This window comes from Eubalaena glacialis, chromosome 6 (assembly GCF_028564815.1).
Source record: "Eubalaena glacialis isolate mEubGla1 chromosome 6, mEubGla1.1.hap2.+ XY, whole genome shotgun sequence".
Lineage (NCBI taxonomy): Eukaryota > Metazoa > Chordata > Mammalia > Artiodactyla > Balaenidae > Eubalaena > Eubalaena glacialis.
Window position 1 is genome coordinate 151,120,913 of NC_083721.1, and position 21,726 is coordinate 151,142,638.

General features: G+C 39.9%; 1 protein-coding gene across 2 annotated transcripts in view; it reads left to right on the plus strand.

Moving 5' to 3' along the window:
- RARB (retinoic acid receptor beta) overlaps positions 1-21,726 on the plus strand; it is a 787,132-nt gene that overhangs the window by 218,239 nt on the left and 547,167 nt on the right. For both annotated transcript variants that reach the window (XM_061194748.1, XM_061194747.1), the window contains exon 2: positions 7,844-7,895. The gene's annotated coding sequence lies outside the window, so the exon portion shown is untranslated. The remainder of the gene's footprint in view (positions 1-7,843; positions 7,896-21,726) is intronic.

Consider the following 21,726-nt stretch of genomic DNA (forward strand, 5'->3'; position numbering starts at 1 on the left):
TGATTCAAATCTGGATAACTAGATTAATGATAATTCCATTCACAGAACTGGAGAAGTGATTAGAAGCAGAAACTGGAGAGGAATGAGTCATTTGTGGACATAATGAGTTTGAGTTATCAAACCATAGGAAAGTGTCCAAGAGAATACTGGAAATGTGGATAAGAAAAGAGCATCAGGGCCAAAAGAGAGGATCTGCAATGAAAATTAGGAAATCACTAAGTCCCCTGTTTAACTCAACTGACCCCTCCCCCCCAGTTGAAAACTTTATCAACAAGGGAAGCCATGTGTTGGTTTACGCTGTGAGGATGCTCCCTGTCTCAACATCAGCTGTCCCTTTTAATGTCCTGACACCATTACCAGGCTTTTATAAGGGAGACTGTCAATAAATTCAGGTGAGTCGCTTCATTTCCTGGTGTTTTTCTCCTCATGGATAAAGTGGGGTGGTAATAGCACCCATCGCAGAGGGTTGTGGGAACTCGATGAGTTAATATTCGTAAAGTGCTTGGAATAGTGTCTGGCATGTAGCGAGTCCAATAAAAGTGGTGTGGCTCTTACTGTGTTTTTGTTTTGCTCTTGTTCATGAAACACCCTGCCTGGAATCTTTTGAAATACAAATTTTGGAAAGGAAACCTAATGGAGCCACAGGGCACCATGACCCCGTTCATCCCACAGATACGGTTGAGCTCCTACTTTGGGCGTGGACGCCACTGTCCTTGCCCTTGAGGGGTCCTCAGTATAATAGGGGCTGGATGGGGGTCCACAGGGACACAGAACCAGTACAACCCGATCAAGGCTAGGATCTGTGGATAAACAAAGGCTCTGAGGTGAGTTAGTGAAACTTGTGCTGGAGAAACTAGTTTCATGGGGCTAAAACACAGAAAGCCTCTCTTAACCCACTGCTCATTAATTCACCCATTGGTTTATTTATTCATTTAGACTTTTTTTTTATACAAGTTAAAACTTTATTTTTTCCCCAATGTTAATTTTTTAAATTGAAGTAGAGTTGATTTACAATGTTGTATTAATTTCTGCTGTACAGCAAAGTGATTCAGTTATACATACATATACATTCTTTTTTTTAATTTTTATTTTATATCGACGTATAGTTGATTAACAATGTTGTGTTAGTTTGTGTACAGCAAAGTGATTCAGTTCTACATACATATGTATCTATTCTTTTTCATATTCTGTTCCCATTTAGGTTATTACAGAATACTGAGCAGGGTTCCCTGTGTTATACAGTAGGTCCTTGTTGGTTATCTATATTATATATAGTGGTGTGTGTATGTTAATCCCAAATTCCCAGTCTATCCCTCCCCCCCCCAACCCTTCCCCTCAGGTAACCATAAATTCGTTCTCGAGGTCTGTGAGTCTGTTTCTGTTTTGTAAATAAGTTCATTTGTATCATTTTTTTAATCCCACATATAAGCGATATCATGTGATATTTGTCTTTCTCTGATTTCAGACTTTTTTGGAACAAGGAGCATAGCTAAGCGTTACATGAAATATGTAGATAAATGGTTTGTGCTTTGTAACCTTGAGGAGCCAGTTGTCTAGTGGAGGAGAGAGGCGTGTGAAAACCTGTAAGCCAGTGGAGGAGCTGAAGGAGGGTGGGAGGGGTGCAGAGGAGCCCGAGGGGCCACATGTTCCCTCCTACCCCAGGCAGAGCTGCAGGGGCCCTGCGGAGATGGCGGTCTTTGATTTGACCCACCAGCTCACTTCTTGGTGCATTTGGATGTATAGGCAGAGGCCACCTCAGGCAGAGGCACAGGATGAGCAAAGGCAAGGGGCTCGAGATCCCAGGTGTGTGAATCACTTTCTCCTACCACTTGCCCTTGGCGGGAGAGAGGGGGCAGGGGTGACCACAGTATGAGAAGCTGAGAAGCAAGGGGGACTGTGGATGCTGAACAGGCCATAAAGCAAAGGGCTGGGGCGTGGACAGCAAACCGTGTCTCCTTAGCTCTTTTGCCAAAAGCCAGCTCTGCTTAGGAATCTAAAAAGAAAACTGAGATTATTTATGTGCTACCACCAGCAATATATCGGAGGCCAAGAGGAGTGAGAGTTATTGAGCTGGTTCAAAGCAATCTCGATTACTGAAAATGAATGAAATTGAATTCCACTTCCTACAGAGTCATTTATTGAGAGACAAAAGCAATTAATATTGAAAATAAAATAATTGTGAACTTCTGAACTAAATTACCATGCAGATATAATGTACTGTCTTATCAGCCTTTAAATACTTCATGTATTAGAAAATCTTAACACCCGTTTGTGAACCCAAGTCTACATCGTTAACACTTATTCGTTCTGCTTTTGCCAAAAAGCAATTCTCAAGAGTAACAAGTTAAAAGTCAGCGTTTCAGAAATATGATTCCAAAGTTAAAATTCACAACCATATTGAGGTTTTAGATTTCAGTTTGTAAATTAATCCTGTCATTTGGTAAATTACAAAAAAAGAGAGACGAACTGGTAAGGTGTCCCATAGTTCCTTGACAGCATCAGGAATTTTTGCACATTATTGCAAACTTAGCATGTCATGGAAGTACCTGTTGCCAAGTACCAGGCATGCATTTGATGGATGATTCTACTGTCAGCCTCAAGCATCCTTGTGGTAACTGATTTATGTACTGAGGGCCCTTGAGAATTCAAGGTGCATTGCATGTGCAGAGATAGCACAGAGATTGTAACTCACAGAAGTTCCAACTTGAGTCACTTTGTTTTATGGGAACACTATGGGGTCTCTAGAAGAGTCCTTTCCCATTTAGGAAATGAGCTATCTTAAGTAGGTTTCCCAGAAGCAGAGCTTATGGTGAGGATTGGGGGGAAGTAACAGGAAGAGCTGGGGAAGGGTAGGACAGGAAAGAGAAGGAGACTAACAAAGGGGTCGTATCAAGAAAAGTGCGCTGGAGAGTAACTTAGGTCCTGTCCTGCTGGAGAGTTCTGGAACTAATGTAGGACGTACCTTGGAGTCACGGCACCATATTTATTACTCCTGTATCTGATGATCAGCCCACAAAGAGTCACCGGTGCTGGCTGTTTGGAATGAACACACCTGGGGAGCTGGTGTGTGCAAAGCTCCGAAAGGGATCCAGGAGGGTGTGGGCAGTGCTATGTCCAGTATTCCATGATTATCATTAAATGCTATGGGAAGAAAGTTTAATTTTACCAGTCCATGGTGACAGTAAATAATCACTATCATCATCCTGGGACTCATGCCCAACTCTTGGCAGTTTTCTTGATTCAGACCCCAATGTGCAGGAAGAGGTTTCAAAGGGGCCAAGAGATTAATTTCCTGGTGGCAACAGGCTGGTGGCAGAGGACTGACACATGCTAGGCACTCTCCTAAGATAGGAAAACAAACCATGAGAGGCGGGGTAGGCACTGTCAGTGTGGGAAAGCTTCCAAATAGCTGGTATAGGCAGTGGGGGAGAGGGGAGCCTCTGAGAAGCCAAAGAGATAGACCCATCTAAAAGCACTGAAATTCAACCTTAAAGAGTACTGGCTCAAAAACATATCTGTGTGCACAGTTTGACCTGTAGCTCACCAGTTTGCAACACCAAATGTCTAAAATAAAGGACCTTAATATGTGCAAAAATATGGTTTGGACATTGATAGAAAACTTTCCAGAATATAGAAAGCAGGTATAAAGGGAGAAGAAGGTTGAACCTACTAGATTCTTGCCACCTGTTTAAAAGTTGGGACTCTGTCTCAGAGCAATAGATGCTCTTAGTAGCAGGGTGTTTTTTAAAAAATTTTATTGGAGTATAGTTGATTTACAATGTGGTATTAGTTTCAGGTGTACAGCAAAGTGAATCAGTTATACATACACCTGTATCCACTATTTTTTAGATTCTTTTCCCATATGGGTCATTACAGAGTACTGAGAAGAGTTCCCTGTGCTATACAGTAGGTCCTTATTAGTTATCTATTTTATATATAGTAGTGTGTATTAGTTATCTATTTTATATATAGTAGTGTGTATATGTCAATCCCAATCTCCCAATTTATCCCCCACTTCTCCCCTGGTACCAATAAGATTGTTTACTATCAATACATCTATGACTTTATTTCTGTTTTGAAGATAAGTTCATTTGTACCATTTTTTTAGATTCCACATATAAGTGATACACGATATTTGTCCTTCTCTGTCTGACTTAACTTCACTCAGTATGACAATCTGTAGGTCCATCCATGTTGCTTACTCAGCCATAAAAAAGAACGAAATAATGCCATTTGTAGTATCGGGTTATACTGTGATGGAATTTTCAATATATGTCTAATACCTGTTGATTTGTTTAATACTTGTGTGCATCTCAGGGAAGATAATTAAACCCTTCTTTTGGCTGAGGGTTTTGCCATCAGCATTTTAGGAGGATAGAATTCTTTCAATTACTCAACAAAATATAGTGTTATTTGTCTTTACATACAAAATAAAATACTGTCTCAGTGCAATTCTTCCTTTGACCCTCCTCAGAATCCTGAGGGAAAAATCTCCTTAATGACCAATAACCAGCTAAAGTCCATGTAAATTGATTGAATGTAGAACAAATTACTAAACCTTGAAGTAACCATATCATTAGTATATGAGCCTTCATTGTTAGCTCTCCATGAAGCAGTATTTAATGGTGGCACTCCCCACCATTTAGCCCAAATACCAGGACGTTGTTGCAGTTTCCGCAGTGATTCACCACCGATGATCAGGTAGATCATTGAAACGTTAGCTTCTAACCTTGAAGCTTATGGGCTGAGTTGGAATGGTCCCACTGCTACATTTAAGCTTTATAAGACTTTCTGCCGGAAACTTCCATGCTTGTTGCCTTCAACATGCAAACCAGTCCCACTGGCAGTTATAAACCAGTAGGGAAGAGACACTTTAGGGATCTTTTGCAATAAGCACTCTTGTGTACTGATTATGACTTAAAGTAAGATATTCCATTGTTAAGTGACTTGTGGTTGTCTCCGTAATTTTTCAAATTACATTTGAGAATGGGAGTTGGGTTTTGATCTCCTAGTTATTTTATAACTTATAATTTAAAACAAAAATGCTTACTCTAGAGACTGAATTTTAAATCCCTAATCTCTTAGAAACATCATAAGCAAAAATCGGTACTTAAAATCGAGCCTCAATCTAGGTTGGCTTTCCTCACTGACTGAATTTACCAAATAATTGAGTAACTTTCCCCTTCGATTTTTGTTTTGAACACTTGGTGTAGGAAAGGCTTCCTCATTCGTGGATCCTATGGTATTGAGAGCAGCTTCAAAGGAAAAATGAGAAGAACTTCTCTTGTTTCAGTTTCTTGGCCTTTAAATTATATTTGTGCTTGCTTTTATATTTTAAGGAGATGATGAACTTTTATTCATTCCGACCTACTGGAGGAAGACTAGCCCAAACAATGGAGAAAGCTCAGCTATCAATTAGTTTTAAAGAAATAGAATATTTTTACTAAAGACAGTGTATTCAGAGCTTGACAAATAAAGTCCTTTAGAAAAGCTCTCCATGAAATTGAATTATTGTTTAGAAAAAAAATGATTCACACAGAGTTGTTTGAAAAACGTGTTGCTTACACTATTAATTTGCTTTGGAAGCCTGTCTTTATAGGTGATGTAAAGACAGAGTTCTGCACAATCAGCATTTTATACACACACACACACACACACACACACACACACACACACGTAATATTTCCTGAATTAGACTCTCCTCTCTAGACATGGCTGACCAATGTCTAATCATGCACTTCCATTCCACTCAGATTGCAACATTCTCAGTGTGAACTTCCTGCACTTTGACTTTCACCTAAATGGTACTGGGGTGCCTCTGGTTAATTATATTTGGAGTTCAAAGTTTTGATTATGGCTGATTTATCAGATGTAATCTTTTAAAGGCATAAAATTAAATAATGGGCAGTGCAGGTAAAGAAGATTAACTTTCCCTAGATCATCAAGATTGATGGTCTTGGTGTCCATAAATACACTGGAGGTTGATATAGTACACTCTGCTTTCATGTGGTTGGGTTCTGTAAGTTCCAAGAGGTTAATTGCGGGGAACATTTTGCCAAACTTGGGCCATTAGAGATTACAGGAACCAACCAACCAATCTAATGACTTTTGATTTTAAGATGTTACAAAGCTTTAGTTGTTTTGTTCTTTTACCTAGTCTCGCTGAAGTATTTAATGAGATCTGTGCTAAATGAAGCAAAAAGATATGACTCCTGCCGTCATGGAGCTTACAGTTGAATCGGCAGGTGCATCAAAACCAAGTAAAAATCAAATAAGTACAATATTACAAGTTATTTTAAAAAGAGCTCAGAAGTGAATGACTTACGGCCCTAAGAAAGAGAATGAGAGGGAAGTGAAAGGGTAGATGATCTGATGATCTTATTCTCCTCTTTCTTGCTCATTGTCCTAATTTTAATTTTCTTCAATACAAATTTTAAAAATCAGTGATTGTGCGTTAGATAAAAACTGTTTACTTAGATTCAGTTAAAATGATATGCTTCCTGAATCATTGAAATGATTGAATCCATAAAGTTCTGATCATATGGGTAGGCATAATCTAGAGACTTTAAAGTTATGTTTATAACTATAATTTGCTGCCCCTAAATAATTCTTATGATAATATAATATGTGGTCAATGCAGAAAGATTGCAAATTTACCGAAAGATCCAAAAATTTACTATAATTCTTTCACCAAGTGGTAGCCAGTATTGACATTTTGGCTGGAATCCTCCCAGTTGCTTTCTGACATACATAAAAATCTTTGCACATATACATTTTCACAAGAAATGGAATCCTATTATATGCATTATTTTACAGCCATTTTCTACTTTTTAGAACCAACATTTCCCCATGATCTTTTATACATTGTTTTTACATTATAATTTTAATGGCTGCATAGTACTTAATAACATTCTTGCATCTCAGTTGCCTTAAGCAAGCTGCTGTTTACATACATTTGTTTCTAGTTCTTCATTTTTATAAATAGTGGGATGCCTACCTTTTCCTTATTTTTAATTATTTGCTTAGGGCACACTCATAAAAGTGAAATTTCTTGGCTAAACTCCTGAGGCTTTGGATATATGACTGAAAATATCCCCCCAGAAAACCATACTGATGTACACCTCCACTAGCTGGGACTGTGTCCATCCTCTCCATGGGTCACTTTTACTGGGTACTTGTTTTGATTTTAACTTTCGTAATTTCGTCGCAAAATGACTACAAAAATGTGTTCCGTACTTTATATTTGATGTAAAATTGGAATATATATTTAATGATGTTTTGAGATTTGTAATGTTGCTTTTAAAATAAAACTAAAAACAAAATCAAATTTAGAGGAAATGGGAACTTCTAGGATATGAGCATTCTGAAGACAAAGTTCAGTGTCATGTTCTTTACAAAAGCAAGTCAACAAATTACAAATGCAAACATAAGTCATAGAATGGGAGCCAAAAAAGATCATGTTTAGAGAAAACAAACTTGAAATCGGGGTAGAGAACCTTTGTCCCCACGAATCACAGTTGGCTATGCCCTCTGATGAGAAATTAATTTTAGACTGAGTTATAAATATGGTGGTATCTTAGAATTCCTGTGACTATTCTCGTGAAAGAGATTCTAGTGAAATGGTCTGAGAAGAGTGAGTTGTCTGTGAAGGTTACTTCTAATAAAAATGACAAATGGAAAATTTTAAATTATAGGCTTCCCCTGCAAACATCTTTCCCTATGATTGGTAGTTATCAAAATTAAATGATCCTAGGAAATTGGGCGGCTGCATTAAATACAGCGGCGGGGGGTTAGAATTATAAGAAATTTGAAAGATTGCCTAACCCAGCTCCTCATTTTACAGATAAAATAGAGCCCTGCAGAGATGAAGGGAACTGCCTGAGGACCCACACCTGGTGAGTAAAGAAAGAAGAAATAAAGAAATTCAAATAAGCAGATATTGAAGTAATTTAAATATTTAAAGTATCATGAAAGTTTCCCTATATATAATCTGATGCCTCAGATATAACCACAGTTTGGCATATGAACTTTGCAAGTATTTATATGTATACATAGAAGCAAATGTTAACTTTTTTTTCCAAAAACAGTCATACTATATATATATAAATCTTTCTGCAAATTGTTCTTTTACATACATCTTGTACAGATAGTCTTATTTTCTCTCAGCTAACATGTAGATGGAATAGGGCAGAGGCTGGCAAACCTTTTATGGAAAGGGCCAAATAATAAACATTTTAGCCTCTGTGGACCCACGGTCTCTGTCCCAGCTACTCAGCTTTGCTGTTGTGTCAAAACAGCAGCCACAGACAGTATGTAAACACGTAGGTGTGTATTCCAATAAAACTTTGTAAAGACAAGCAGCAGGGAACATTTGTGCTACAGGTTATAGTTTTCTAACTCCTGAAATACAGAAAGAAGAAAAGTGATTTTGGAAAACCATGATGTCTGAGGAGGAAGCATGAGGAATGCCCTGGGTATACAGAGAAAGGGGACTGAGCTTGAGTTTCCATTATTAGATGTGGCCTTGGGTGAGGCATGTAGGCTCACTGGCCTCTTGAGTAAAGTGTGGGTACTAATACCCAGACTGCAGGGTTATTCTGAAAACTAAATGAAATAATCTATGTAATTCAGTGGTTAGTACATGAGAAAATTCTCTTCCCCCCGGGATGGGGATTAATGCAGAATTTTGGTACTCATGTAGGTGAAGCACTTGGGCAAGGAAGAATTGCCCAAATTTACTGATACCTCCGCAAGTCCAAGACTTGTGTGGATCCTCTTAAAAATCATGTTCTCAAACTGTTAGCAAAGTTTGGGTAAACACAACTATACCAGAATGATCCTGAGATTTCCTGAGAAAGGATTAGCATGCTTTGCATGGAATTTTGCAATAAAGGAAACACTATAGTTTAATTCACAGTGATTTAAGAAGATGGAAGATTTCTGAGAGGGGAAATCTAATTATAGTGAAAATAAAATTTCATTTACCCATCACTTCCTTCATTATTCATTATTTTTTATTGGGAATATAAGTATTTACAAAGAATAGGAAAGAAAAACATTAAAGTGTACTAGGAAAAAATAAGGAATTAATGTAATGCTACTTAACTGTAAATTTCTCATATTATAATCACATTTTAATTTATCTTCAAGTGAACCTATTGGGTAAGATCAATTGGTTACTTTAAAACAGAATTCCTGTAGCTGTTCCAAATAACTGTATTTCTTTTTCTAATTCATTTCGAATTTAACATATTTTTTATGACATGATAAATTTGTTTTTTTTCTCTGTTGGGGTAGTTTCATTCAACTGAATATTTTAAAACTGAACACAACATTCTTCTGTTCTGTGTTTTTTTGTTGCTTTTTCTTAACTCAGAGCTAGCTCTTTTTGTCCAAATTTAAATGTAAACTGGAATAATTGTATTAATTTATTGTTGCAGTTTATATTCTGGAGAGCAAAGTATTTTATACTAATTAAGTATTACTAATAATGACTATGGCATACAACTTAGGGAAAAAAAAGTTAAGTGATTCAAGTTGATATAGTGTTCATTTTTGAGAATAAGTATGTGAATATAGTCAAGGTATTTTGACAACTGAAGAATTTGCCCAACCTGATCTGGCAGTTGAGTCTGAAATGTAACACAGCCTTTTAATAGTCACAGAAGTTATCCCAGCAATGGGATCTACATCAGTGGTGGTACCAGTGATGATTTAAGTCATATTAAATCCTATAGTGAGGAAAGTATTTTATTCTCCTTTCACATCTCCTCCAAAACTTTTGATTCTCTTGGCAAGAACGGCTATGTGGTGATATTCCATCTTCTGTAGCTGTTTTTAACAAAGAGATCAGTCCTGAGACTTACAGCTATCCTTAGGCCACAGCATCTAACCAGGACTCAATTACACTGGGTTTTTTCCCCAATCCTTTTTATTTTTACAGTTTACCTTATATTTGTGGTAAGTGAAGCTGATTTATCACTTGTAGGAGTGTTATAACTTGTCCATCTTAAACATATTTATTCAGGTAAAAAACAAAAAAGTGTGCTGACCTAAATAAAACGAATACATGAAGAATCAAAGTTGCTTGCCAACAAGGCAAAATTCACGCCAGTGGAATCTGAATAACAGAAGTTTAAGAAACAACTGTAAGACTATAACAACTATAAGACTATAGCAGTCATAAAATATTGGCGCTCAAAGGGATCTATAGACTATGTACTAGTTGAAGACACTTGTTGTGCAAATAAAGAAGCATAGACCCTGCGAGGTTGGGGCCTTGCACAGGGTCACGTTCAGGCTCAGTTTCAAGACAAGAGAAGCACTGGTAAATAAATCTTTTTACTTCACGTGACTGAGAGGTCTCAGAGGGTGTGGTCTGGGTGAGCTGAACCAGAATTAACAACTCCTGTGTGACTTAGTAAGACTCAATTAGCGAAAACTGTGATTACCAAATGTCTGGTTGCAGTTGGGTGTTCTTGAACTTTTGTTGTCAAGGGCATCATCGAGCCAGAGGGAGGGGATTATGAAAAGGCAGGAGGGAAGAGTAGACCCATCTTGCCTTTTTGTAAATGCCAAAGCTAATTTCAATGATTGCTTTAGCGATATAACGATAACCAAGATTAAAGCAAGCAGGCATCCACTTTAGGATATGAGAGCTGGAATTTTAGATTTCATTATAAGATTGCCATTTCAACACAATAGTAATATAATGGCAATGGATTTCCATTTTTTCTCCATTTCTGTTGAAATATTATCTCATAAATATACTTTGATACAAAAGAGATCTCTCAGTTTCACGAGAGCTCCAGAGCTCTGCTTTGTTCTTTTGCTGACTTATCCCCAAAATATCTTTTTGATGTACAGCTTCAATATTCTTGCCAATGCCCATGACATCAGCAATCAAAAATGGCATTATTTTTAGTGTGGTTTTTTTTCCACATAAAGTTGTAGGCTATCCAAAAAAGGGGTCCTGCTTTTAGTACTCACTGAAATGTTCTTATAGGTATCATCAAGGGATGTTTGTGACTCATGTAGCTAATTGTTCCAATAGAGGAAACATACAGCATCTATGAAAGGAGATAACTTTACCCAGTGCTAACGTAAAATGTATGTGAAGCACTTAGGAAGGGAACTAACACCTTTATATATTAGGATTTCTTGTACTAAAAGAAAGCGTTGTTTTCCCAAATTATATTTTAGGAAACTGAGTTTCTGAGACCACATAGCTGGAAAGTGTCAGAGCTCTGCATCTCTCTACTCCACTGCACTTGCAGGTCCACAAATTGAACTGCAGACCACTTACATGTGGATCAGTCTTCCCAGAACTCAGAAGTGAAATGTTTCACCCACTGAAGCTCTGAGTTAAAGGTAGTGATCAAATGTCATAATCAGTGAGGTTCATTTAGTTGAAGAACATAAGAAAAGCATAAATTGGTTGAGTACACTTGATTTTAGGCATTATTCTAGAACTACCCTTTTTTTTCAGTTTCTGGAGTCACTCCTATGTTATTGTGAAGTCTTTTTTTCTATTATTTTAGTTATTAACACCCTTGCAGAGAATCTAAGATTCATTGGGTTTGCATAAAATTTATTTGTACATCATAGAGTGCTTTAGTGAAACTTGAGCTCTCTGAAATATTGGCATTAAAGAACTAGTTATTGGGTTAATAACTATGCTTTTCCTCTAGATGGTCCATTTAAAAAGAAAACTGAATATATTTTAATATTCAGAAAATGATGTTAAACTGCTGCAATAAAATAAGCAAATCTTTGCAGTACACAAGCAGCACTGGCTACGAGTAGTACTGATAGTGTTAACCTGACTCAAGCATTATAGAAGTACTTTCACTAGATGTGCCACATATTGGACTAATTTTTCTGTTATACTCCTGGTGATTTAACAAACATAACCAAGATATAGACATGAGCATGATTGTTCCACCCAAAGCATGACCAGAATTCATGGCTGCTTTCCTTATCACAGTGGGCGGAGGCTAAAAAGTTCCTCAAATAAATGTGTAGTTAGATAATACTTGGTACCATATCCGAGAATCTAGGGTGTGAATTCCCTACACAAATCCAGCTCACACGGGCCAAACACATGAGGAATAACGTCAGAGAGCTGACTCAGGGCTGGAAGGCATGGGAACCACTGGCTCTGTCCTGAAGGAGGGAGCTGCCTGTTGCCTGACATACCTGATGGCTTCACCACTTTGATGGCCCTTGAGATTGCTTCGTAGAATCACTCTTTTTTTTTCCTGACACACCTGATGGCTTTACCACTTTCATGGCCCTTGAGACTGCTTCGTAGAATCACTCTTTTTTTTACCAATAAAGGAAGAATTTTTTAAAAGGAAGAAAGTGGTACTCCTTTCTTCTATGATCCATTAACTAGTGCAGAAATATGCCCTTCCCACCCCGCCCCCCAGGGGAACACAGGAGAGAAGAAGTCAGACAGTGCCAGCATATAGAATAAACAGGGTTTTTTTTAATGGCCCAAGGTTCCCTTATTACTGTAATATTTAAAGAAGCTGCTGCCTTTTCATTTTAATGTGAGATGTAATTTTCGTGTTGTTTTTCAAGGCTGTCAGATAACAGACAAATTGCCTTTGATAAAACATGCTTTCAATTTCTCCAATGTAATATTCAATTTTCATTTTCATAAGGGGTTGCTTATTTTGATGGCTTGAACGGCTTGACTAGGATGTCAGTGTCTACTCATCAAAGATTGTAGTCTGAGTTAGAATGCAGGAGAGCATATGTTACTATCAAATTTATTATCTAAAAATACTTTTTTGTGTTTAATTCTTGAAAATCAGGAGAGACAGGCCATTTGAGTAAATAATTTCTCTTTGTCCTATTACTCCCTAAAAGTCACTTAGAAACAAAGGCAGTTTGGGCAACCGCTTATTGAAGAATTTGGGCAATACTTTTATTGAAGAAAGACGTGTTCTAACTCCTTGGATTCCAACTCGTAGAATTTCTGCTAGTAATTCACATTCCTCTTTTTCATTTCACTACCCTGACTCTGTGTGTGTGTATCACACGCACATACTTATCTCTCTTTTGCCCTATCAATACATAGAGCAGACCTCAAAAGAAATTTTTAAAAATCCCCAATTGGGACTTCTCTGGGGGGGTCCAGTGATTAAGACTCTGTGCTTCCACTACAGGGGGCACAGGTTCAATCCCTGGTCAGGAAAGTAAGATCCCACGTGCCGTGTGGTGCAGCCAAAAAAAAAATTATAAAAACCAATTATAAAAGTAGTATATATACATTGCAGAAAACTCTGATAATACAAAAATAACAGAAAAAATAAAATAAAAATCAGCCATGTTAAATCCCATGTATACATTTTGTCCTCTTTTTAAGAGATTATAATTAAGAGATTATAATTAAGAGATTATCATCTGAAAAGTTGTTCCCGTAGTGAGGTATCTTAGCTCATCTGCCAAGGCAGAATGGCCCAGCAGCACCCCAGTATGTGGAATGGTGCCATGCCTTCTGCCCCCAAGCCCTGCCCTAATTCCAGTCAGTTCCAGCTGAACAAACTGAACCCAAACCATGTGCCAGACGCCTTGTCAAACACTGAACGCACACAGCTGAATAACGCACAGGTCCTCACTGGCAGATACAGACAGACACAGACTTACTGAGGAAGTGCCCAGCAAGGGTGCAGCTAACTCTACATGGGCACCTGGGAGAGGCAAGCATTCCACTTGGGTTGTAGAGGGAGAATTCTGCCTGGAGCGATCATTTGAGTGTTCTTGGCACCCTGAAGGTAACTGAAGGCAGAGGGTGAATGGTATTGCCTAGGAGAGTACAAAGAAGGGAAGTAAGCACAGGACCAAACCTTGGAGAGATTGCCACATTTTATGGTTGGCAAGAGGAGATGATGTTGCAAAAGAGATTAAAAAGAAACAGAGATGTAGTTGGAAAACCAAAGAATGTGGTATGCAGTAGACCCAAGAAGAGAGTGTTTTAAGATGGAGGAAGTGGTCCATTGGGTCAAAGAGTATTTGTTACAATAAGGTCTGAAAGATACTCACTGGGTTTAGCAACACAGATGTTATTGGTGACATTGACTTTTTTGTTCTTTGTTTTATTTTGTTGTTGTTGTTTTGTTCTTGCTGTTTTGTGATGTGATGTAAGAAAGAAACCAGACAGGGATGGATACAGAGGTGTTGGCAACATCTCTAAATGCCTTTTATCACATTATAACATTGAATGTAATTATTTGGTTACAGGTCTGATGTTTTCTTTTTCTTTTTTATAAATTTATTTATTTATTTTTGACTGCGTTGGGTCTTCGTTGCTGTGTGCGGGCTTTCTTTAGTTGGCGGCGAGCGGGGGCTACTCTTCGTTGTGGTGTGCGGGCTTCGCATTGCGGTGGCTTCTCTTGTTGCGGAGCACGGGCTCTAGGCGCAGGCTCAGTCATTGTGGCTCGCAGGCTCTAGAGCGCAGGCTCAGTAGTTGTGGCGCACGGGCTTAGTTGCTCCGCGGCATGTGGAATGTTCCCGGACCAGGGCTCGAGCCCATGTCCTTTGCATTGGCAGGTGGATTCTTAACCACTGCGCCACCAGGGAAGCCCAGTTCACTACTTAAAAGTGTGGGTTCCTTATGTGCATTGACTGTCTTAGCTCTGATAACCCGAGTCATAGTGTCATACCTACCCTATAAAGTGTTCAGTGAATATTTGAATGATGGATAACGCTTTTTTCGCAAACCTGCTTCTCCTCCTCTGCTTGCACTGGTCTTTGATTCCTCCCTTCCCCTTGCTCACCACACCTGATAGGCTGCCAGGTGATCTCCATCCGCTCTTTTGTGATTTCTCTCACGTCTTGGTTTTTGGCGAGTGACAAATTAACTCCCCTTCCTCCAGGAAATGAAGTCTCCAGTTAAGATTTAAGTGTTAGCCTTCCTAAAATCCCTCCTCCTCTCCTCCCTCCCCCTCCGTCCCCAGCCCTCCCCCTCCCTCCCTCTGTCTCTCCTTCCCCCCCCCTCCTTTTCAGCCTCTCTTCCCCTCCCCTTACCCCCCCGCCGCCATCCTCTCTCCCGTTTTTGCCTTTCACTGAGAATACAAGTGTCATTTTGACCCGGAAAGTACAAGTTGTAGAAGTTGGGAAGAATTGCTCATCACCACATTTGTCCCATGAAGAGATATTTGAAGGATAGCTTAAGGAGAAAAAAACAGATTGACATGAAACCTAAGAACAAATATTAAAGGGTGAACTCTGAGGAAAACTTCGATTGAATAAAAAGGCTTGAATTACTGAAAGATCAATACGCTGTGAGTCTGACCTCTGGGCAAATGACGCCAAAAGAGAATGAACACAAGTTAGGAGATGGGGTGCTAGCTACTGCGTTCTCCCTCCCGCCGGTGATGATGTTTGAATCCTCCGACGCCCATTAACGAAAGGACCTGGCTGAGCTTGTGTGTCTGTGGGGCAGTCCCTCAGTGCAGGGCAGTGCCTGGGCCGCTGAAGAATGAATCTGATTGAGGCGAGAAGCGCCATCCATAACGGAGGTCTCCTCTGTAAGGCGGCCGCCCTTCCCTCTTGAGGTGCTTGGGGGAGGAGCGGCTTATCTTCGGGATGGCCAATCCTTTATAGTTAGTATCAGAAATGAGCCCATCAATCAGCCACAGGAGACTTTTAAAGGGGCACCAGGGCCATAAACTTTATGAAAAAGGCTAGAGATTGCATTCAGCCCTCGAGCAGACACACAATTACCCTAAACCCAGTTCAGGGCAGGGAGACTAAATCTTAAAAAAATAAATAAATGAAGTGAAGACCCCACACACATCATAGCTTTTAGAAGCTAAGAGGTAGGAGATAGCAGCTGTCAGACAAACCTTTCCTCCTATTACCATGCAAAGACTAGCAGAAGAACAAGAAGGGGAAGGAAGAAGGAAAGAAATGGTAGAAAGACAAAGGAAACAAGAAATAAGGCTGGAATGGGAAGGGGAGAAAAAAAAACTGGAGTTTTTTTTTAGCGTCTGTAAATACTTGCCTGCTTATCAGATAAACTCATTGATATTGAGGGGACTTGAGAATACCATTGATTTATTCACTGTAGGCAGAAGTTAGAGAAAATCTTCTCTTCATGAGCTTTCCTTCCTATCACTCAGTTCCCTGGTGACACAAAAGGTAAACCTTTTCTAAAGACTTTCTTAGACAGTTTGACATGTTGTTGAATTAACTGGCATATATTGCACCAAATTTTTATGCTGCATCTTTCCACCCAAGCAAGGAATGATTTTATATTGAATAGAGTTCTTAGGGCACCAAGAGAACCCTGGAAACTTCTTAGGGTAATCTCACTTCTAAAATCTGCCTCGAAAATCTCCCCAAGTCTCCTACCTGGATATAAATGCTGAGGGCATTCTAAATCTCCGTGGGATTGTTCTCTGACACCCTGGATCTGTCCCCTGTGGCTTCCTAAGTGTATGCTGTCAGAATGTTTTATCTGGCCGACTTCAAGAACATCTGAACTATTGGGGAAAAGGTGTAAGGAGGGAAACTTAGATGAATAAGGCATCATTCTCCTAGGACAACTGAGTCTGTTTTGACCTGTTAGTGGCACATATTCTATGTATAAATGTTGAGCCACAAAATAAACTGTGCGTCTTGTGGTGAGGAAGCCCATGCCACACAACTACTGATATGAATGACTCAGGGAGGAGACCCTAGTCTCCTGGGCCTGCTGTAACAAAGTTTCACAAGCTGGGTGGCTTCTAACAATGTAAATTTATCAGCCCACAGTTCTGGAGGCCAGACATCTGAAATTAGGGTGTCAGCAGGGCCAGGCTGAACCCTGGAGGGTAGAATCCTCCCTTGTGTCTTCCTAGCTTCTGGTCATTTGCCAGCAATCTTTGGCATTCCTCAGCTTGCAGCTCCCTAAGTCCAGTCTCTGCCTTGACCATCACCTGGTCTTCTCCCTGTGTCTCTGTTTCTCCACATGGCTGTCTTCTTACAAGACACCAGGCATATGGATTAGGGGCCCATCCTATTCCACTGTGATCTTAACTGATTACATCTGTGGTAACCCTATTTCCAAATAAGGTCATATTCAGGAATTAAGACTTCAATATATCTTCTTCTTTTTTTTTTTTTTTAGGGGGCGGGGGGACACAATTTAACCCGTAACAGTGACTCTGGGAGATACTTGTTTGAAGTCTTAACTGAATAGACCTAAAGACATTTCTTTTCTTTTCTTTTTTTAAAAAAATATATTTATTTATTTATTTTTGGCTGCGTTGGGTCTTCATTGCTGCACGCGGGCTTTCTCTAGTGCGGGGAGCGGGGGCTACTCTTCGTTGCGGTGCGCGGGCTTCTGATTGCAGTGGCTTCTCTTGTTGCGGAGCACGGGTTCTAGGCGTGTGGGCTTCAGTAGTTGTGGTGCACGAGCTCAGTAGTTGCGGCTCACGGGCTCTAGAGCACAGGCTCAGTAGTTGTGGCACACGGGCTTAGTTGCTCCGCGGCATGTGGGATCTTCCTGGACCAGGGATTGAACCCGTGTCCCCTGCATTGGCAGGTGGATTCTTAACCACTGCACCACCAGGGAGGCCCTAAAGACATTTCTAATTCAATTCAATACACACTTAGCTAGAAACCCTTGGTATTAAAGATAGTAGATGCTGTTTGAGTTACATGAGATTATCAGAATAAGACCCAACCTCCAGGTACCTCGAGATACCTGGATACAACAGTATCCCATTATTAAAGATATTTTAGATAGAGACATAATTGTATAAAATGTTTAGGACTTACAATATACAGGACAAGAGGACACAGTGAGGACACAGTGATTAATAATACTAGTAGCACAAAAATATTTGCCAGGCACAATTCTGAGTACTTTACATTCATCTAACCCTCACAGCAGTCCTGTGTGATAAGCACAAGGGCACAGATCAAGCCCCTTCCTATGGAAGGAAAGGTTTGTTCTTTGAGTCCCTGGGGGCCTGACATGTTCTGTAGCCCGAGATGCAAGGAACTCCATGGTTGTCTCGTACTTTCGAATGTCCAACGCACTAGAACTCTTGTCTCCATTGCCTCGTTGCTATAGTCTTGGAAGATGCAAGCACCAGAGGCTGTTGGCATTCAGAACGTAGCTAGAATAAATTTCTCTTAAGATCTTCCCTTGCCGTGGGCTGCTGACATTCACCAGCCTCAGTCCACCATGTTTCCTCCAAGTCTTGAATGCCACTGACAAGTACAAAATGGAGTCACTAAAATGTAGGAATTGGGCTTCCCTGGTGACACAGTGGTTAAGAGTCCGCCTGCCAATGCAGGGGACATGGGTTTGAGCCCTGGTCCAGGAAGATCCCACATGCCACAGAGCAAAGAAGCCCGTGCGCCACAGCTACTGAGCCTGCGCTCTAGAGCCTGCGAGCCACAACTACTGAGCCCGCGTGCCACAGCTACTGCAGCCCGTGCGCCTAGAACCCGTGCTCCGCAACAAGAGAAGCCACTACAATGAGAAGCCCGCGCAACGCAACGGAGTAGCCCCCGCTTGCTGCAACTGGAGAAAGCTCCCACACAGCAACCAAGACCCAACGCAGCCAAAAATTAATTAGTTAATTTAAAAAAAGTTTAAAAATAAATAAAAATAAAATGTAGGAGTTATGACCATTCGAAAATAAGCTCCATGCAAGCTAGAATTTTTACCTGGTCACTTCTGTTTCTCTAGTACGCAAAAGAGTAGCCAGCTCATTAGGAGAGGCTCATTAAATATTCGTAGAATGAATGGTTGACAGTAGTTAGCAGGCAGTTCAAACCCAAAGCCTGAATCAAGTCAGGGAAAACAGAGGTTGTTACTGGCTTTTGGTAGTCATAAACAGTATACTTTGGCTATAAAATTAAAAATATATATCTTGCTACTTCAGATACACTGATTTGGGATTTTGCTGAAAGAGACATGCTAGAAGGTCCAGCATTATGCCTTTCCCTCCACACCCAAACCAACACTTACTAAGCCAAATGCATGTCTGCCCCGAGTGGGTGGTTTGTGTTTGCGGCGTTTCTGCTTCAAACTCCTTCAGCCAGAGGAGGAAAACACAAACAGGAAGCCCCTTCTCTACAACCTAATTCTTTCACTTCCTGTCCAGACCCTCAGGTTACATCCTTTTTGGTGGCAATACAATCAGTTCACTTAGAAGGATGATAGTAACGAGTTATGAGATGCTGACATTTGACATGATTAAAAAGGCAAAAGTTGCAAATTGGAAAATATTTAGAGAAGACAAACCCTGATTTTACAGTCTAGGGAGAGGCACTGCCAAAGTATACTTTTTAGCCTGAGGTAATGAAAAAGAAAGTATACGTGGGACATTTTGGTAAAAACAAAAAGAAACCAAAAAACCACCTTCCCAGCTTGATGTCTCAAATGCTTTTGGAATCTACTCTTTTTAAGGAAATCGTGCTATGAGTGGCATACACTACTTGGAGAGCACAAGTAGAGCACAGACAGAACAAGCTGTCTCTCACTTTGCCCTGTTGATGCTCTCCTCTTGCAGAAGTCTTGTTTCTGTGTTGGTCTTCCCTGCTAGAAGGCTGTGTCATGGTTAGGTACCAAATGCCCCTTGTGGTTTTTGCATCTTCCCCAATGTGTCCCCCACCATGGCCTCAAAAGTTTGCAAACTAAAATATGTTCCCTTTTAAAATTTAGAAAAAATAAATTATTTTCAGTAACTAAGACAGTTTTAATCACACATTGGGCAGTTTAGCATATCACCACAAAAGAGTAAGCAGGATGTTTTTGAAAAGGGGAAATAAGGACCCATTCTGGAGAGCCAAGAGCTTCCTTTGGAAGGCAATCTGCTTGCTGTATAGACCCAGTGCTCTTTGTTGGTAAATGTGAGAGTTCAGTCGAGAACTCCATGGACCCCAGTAGAGCAGCCAGTCGTTGGAGTGTGAGCCTAAAAAGATCTGAAATGAAATCAGAAATGATCCCATTCAGAAGTAAGGCTCCATTTCTAGGGAGCACAAGTGAAACACTTCATAGTGGAGTTTTGTAACATCCCAAGATTCCTGTATTACTTTGAGGATTATAGATTTGCAGATGCAGAAAATGGGACAAATACCATTTGGAGGCCAAGATGCTGACATATGCTCCTTCTTACTGCTTCCTTGAAGTTCAACAGACATAGCAATTACTACTAGTAGCTTAAAAGGGGGTTCATCTTATACTGACTTTTCTCTTTTTTGGCCTTTGAATACTGGTATTCCTTTTTCTTCTAAGCGTAGTAGGAACAACTGAACGATTAAGATACCGCAGGGCAAGAATTCCAAAGTCAGATACCTACAGGGACCAGGCAAGTGATGTACATGCCTGAAATGGTCTGGGAGTAATATGGGAATGCCAGCGCCAAATGAATCAGAGAAACTATGCCCACTGAAAAGGGGTGGGGGGGGACTGATGCTAGGAGGGACTAGGGTCCCAGTGTTGCCAGATGTGCTGACATCTCTCCTGTCTCTCAGTGTGTGCCGTCTCTCAAGGATAAAATACCATGGACTCAGTAGCTTGTAATCTCTACCTTAGGATCTTGTCCCAAGGTTGCACCTTAGAACACTAGTTCTGAAAGAGAGTGAAAGCCATTCAGAATAGCCTCCATGGTCATAACAGTTAGAAAAACACTAGGTTAAACCAGAGTTCATTGGGCTTCTTTACTACAGGGCTTCTCAGAAACTTAAGTGTGTTACTTAACAAAGTGAACCTCCAAGAGTAGGCTCAGGGTATGAAGCATTTCGCAAACTCATCTGACACTTGGACCCCCTTTCTGTGGATACTTCATCAAAGTACTTTGGAAGACCATGAAGCAATTTACTTTGCAGTAAATAGTGTGAGTGTGATTCCTGTAAGTGAAAATCCAGGGGGAATAGTAGATGCTGAAAACAACCTAAAATAAGGATGCCTGTAAGTGACCTTGGCAAGTTAGAAACCATGATTTCAATATATGGAGTAAAAATGGGAAACAATTGTGATTTTTTTATCATCAACTACACTGTGAATTAGACATTCTTATCATTCATGGAGTGTTTGGATTTTCAAGTTTTAAGTTGAGAGTGAAACTAGAAATGATACAGGAAACCTATTCTACAGAATAATCTATTCCTCAGTACATGACAATATCTTGACTATTCATTCAACAGATATTTCTCACATACCTACTATGTGCCAGGCACTATGTCAGGCACTGAGTAGAGTCTAGGATTAAATTACTAGTGTAGCTAATGCCAGTTACAGCCTAAACCCAGGGATCAAATAAAAATGTGTATTTTCAGTTCATAATTTGTCATAATGGAAAATTGCTAATACAACCTTCTCTATGAGGGTTTTTCTGACATTTTGAAAAGGAATATCTTGGTCTGCAACCATTTACTGAGTCATAATGTGACCTGACTTGGTTTGTAGTTGCAGATACTGAAAATCAGAATACTAAAAGTGTGTTCATTTCAGCCTGCACAGTAGCTGCTGACTATTAAGTATACCACTGCTGTTTCCTGTTCATCCTAAGAATTCTCCATTTCTCTCGTCATACTGTTCTTTGTTCTTCTTCTGAACCTCCAAACATTTATAAATATTGATGCCCGAATCGCATGCCACCTCTCCATAATGTCATCTTTGACCCTTCCAGCCAGAAGTAAACTTCACCCTTGGAAGCCCACTACTCACACCTGTAACTTTCCTATGGTTGTTACTACTTCCCCCTTAAATAA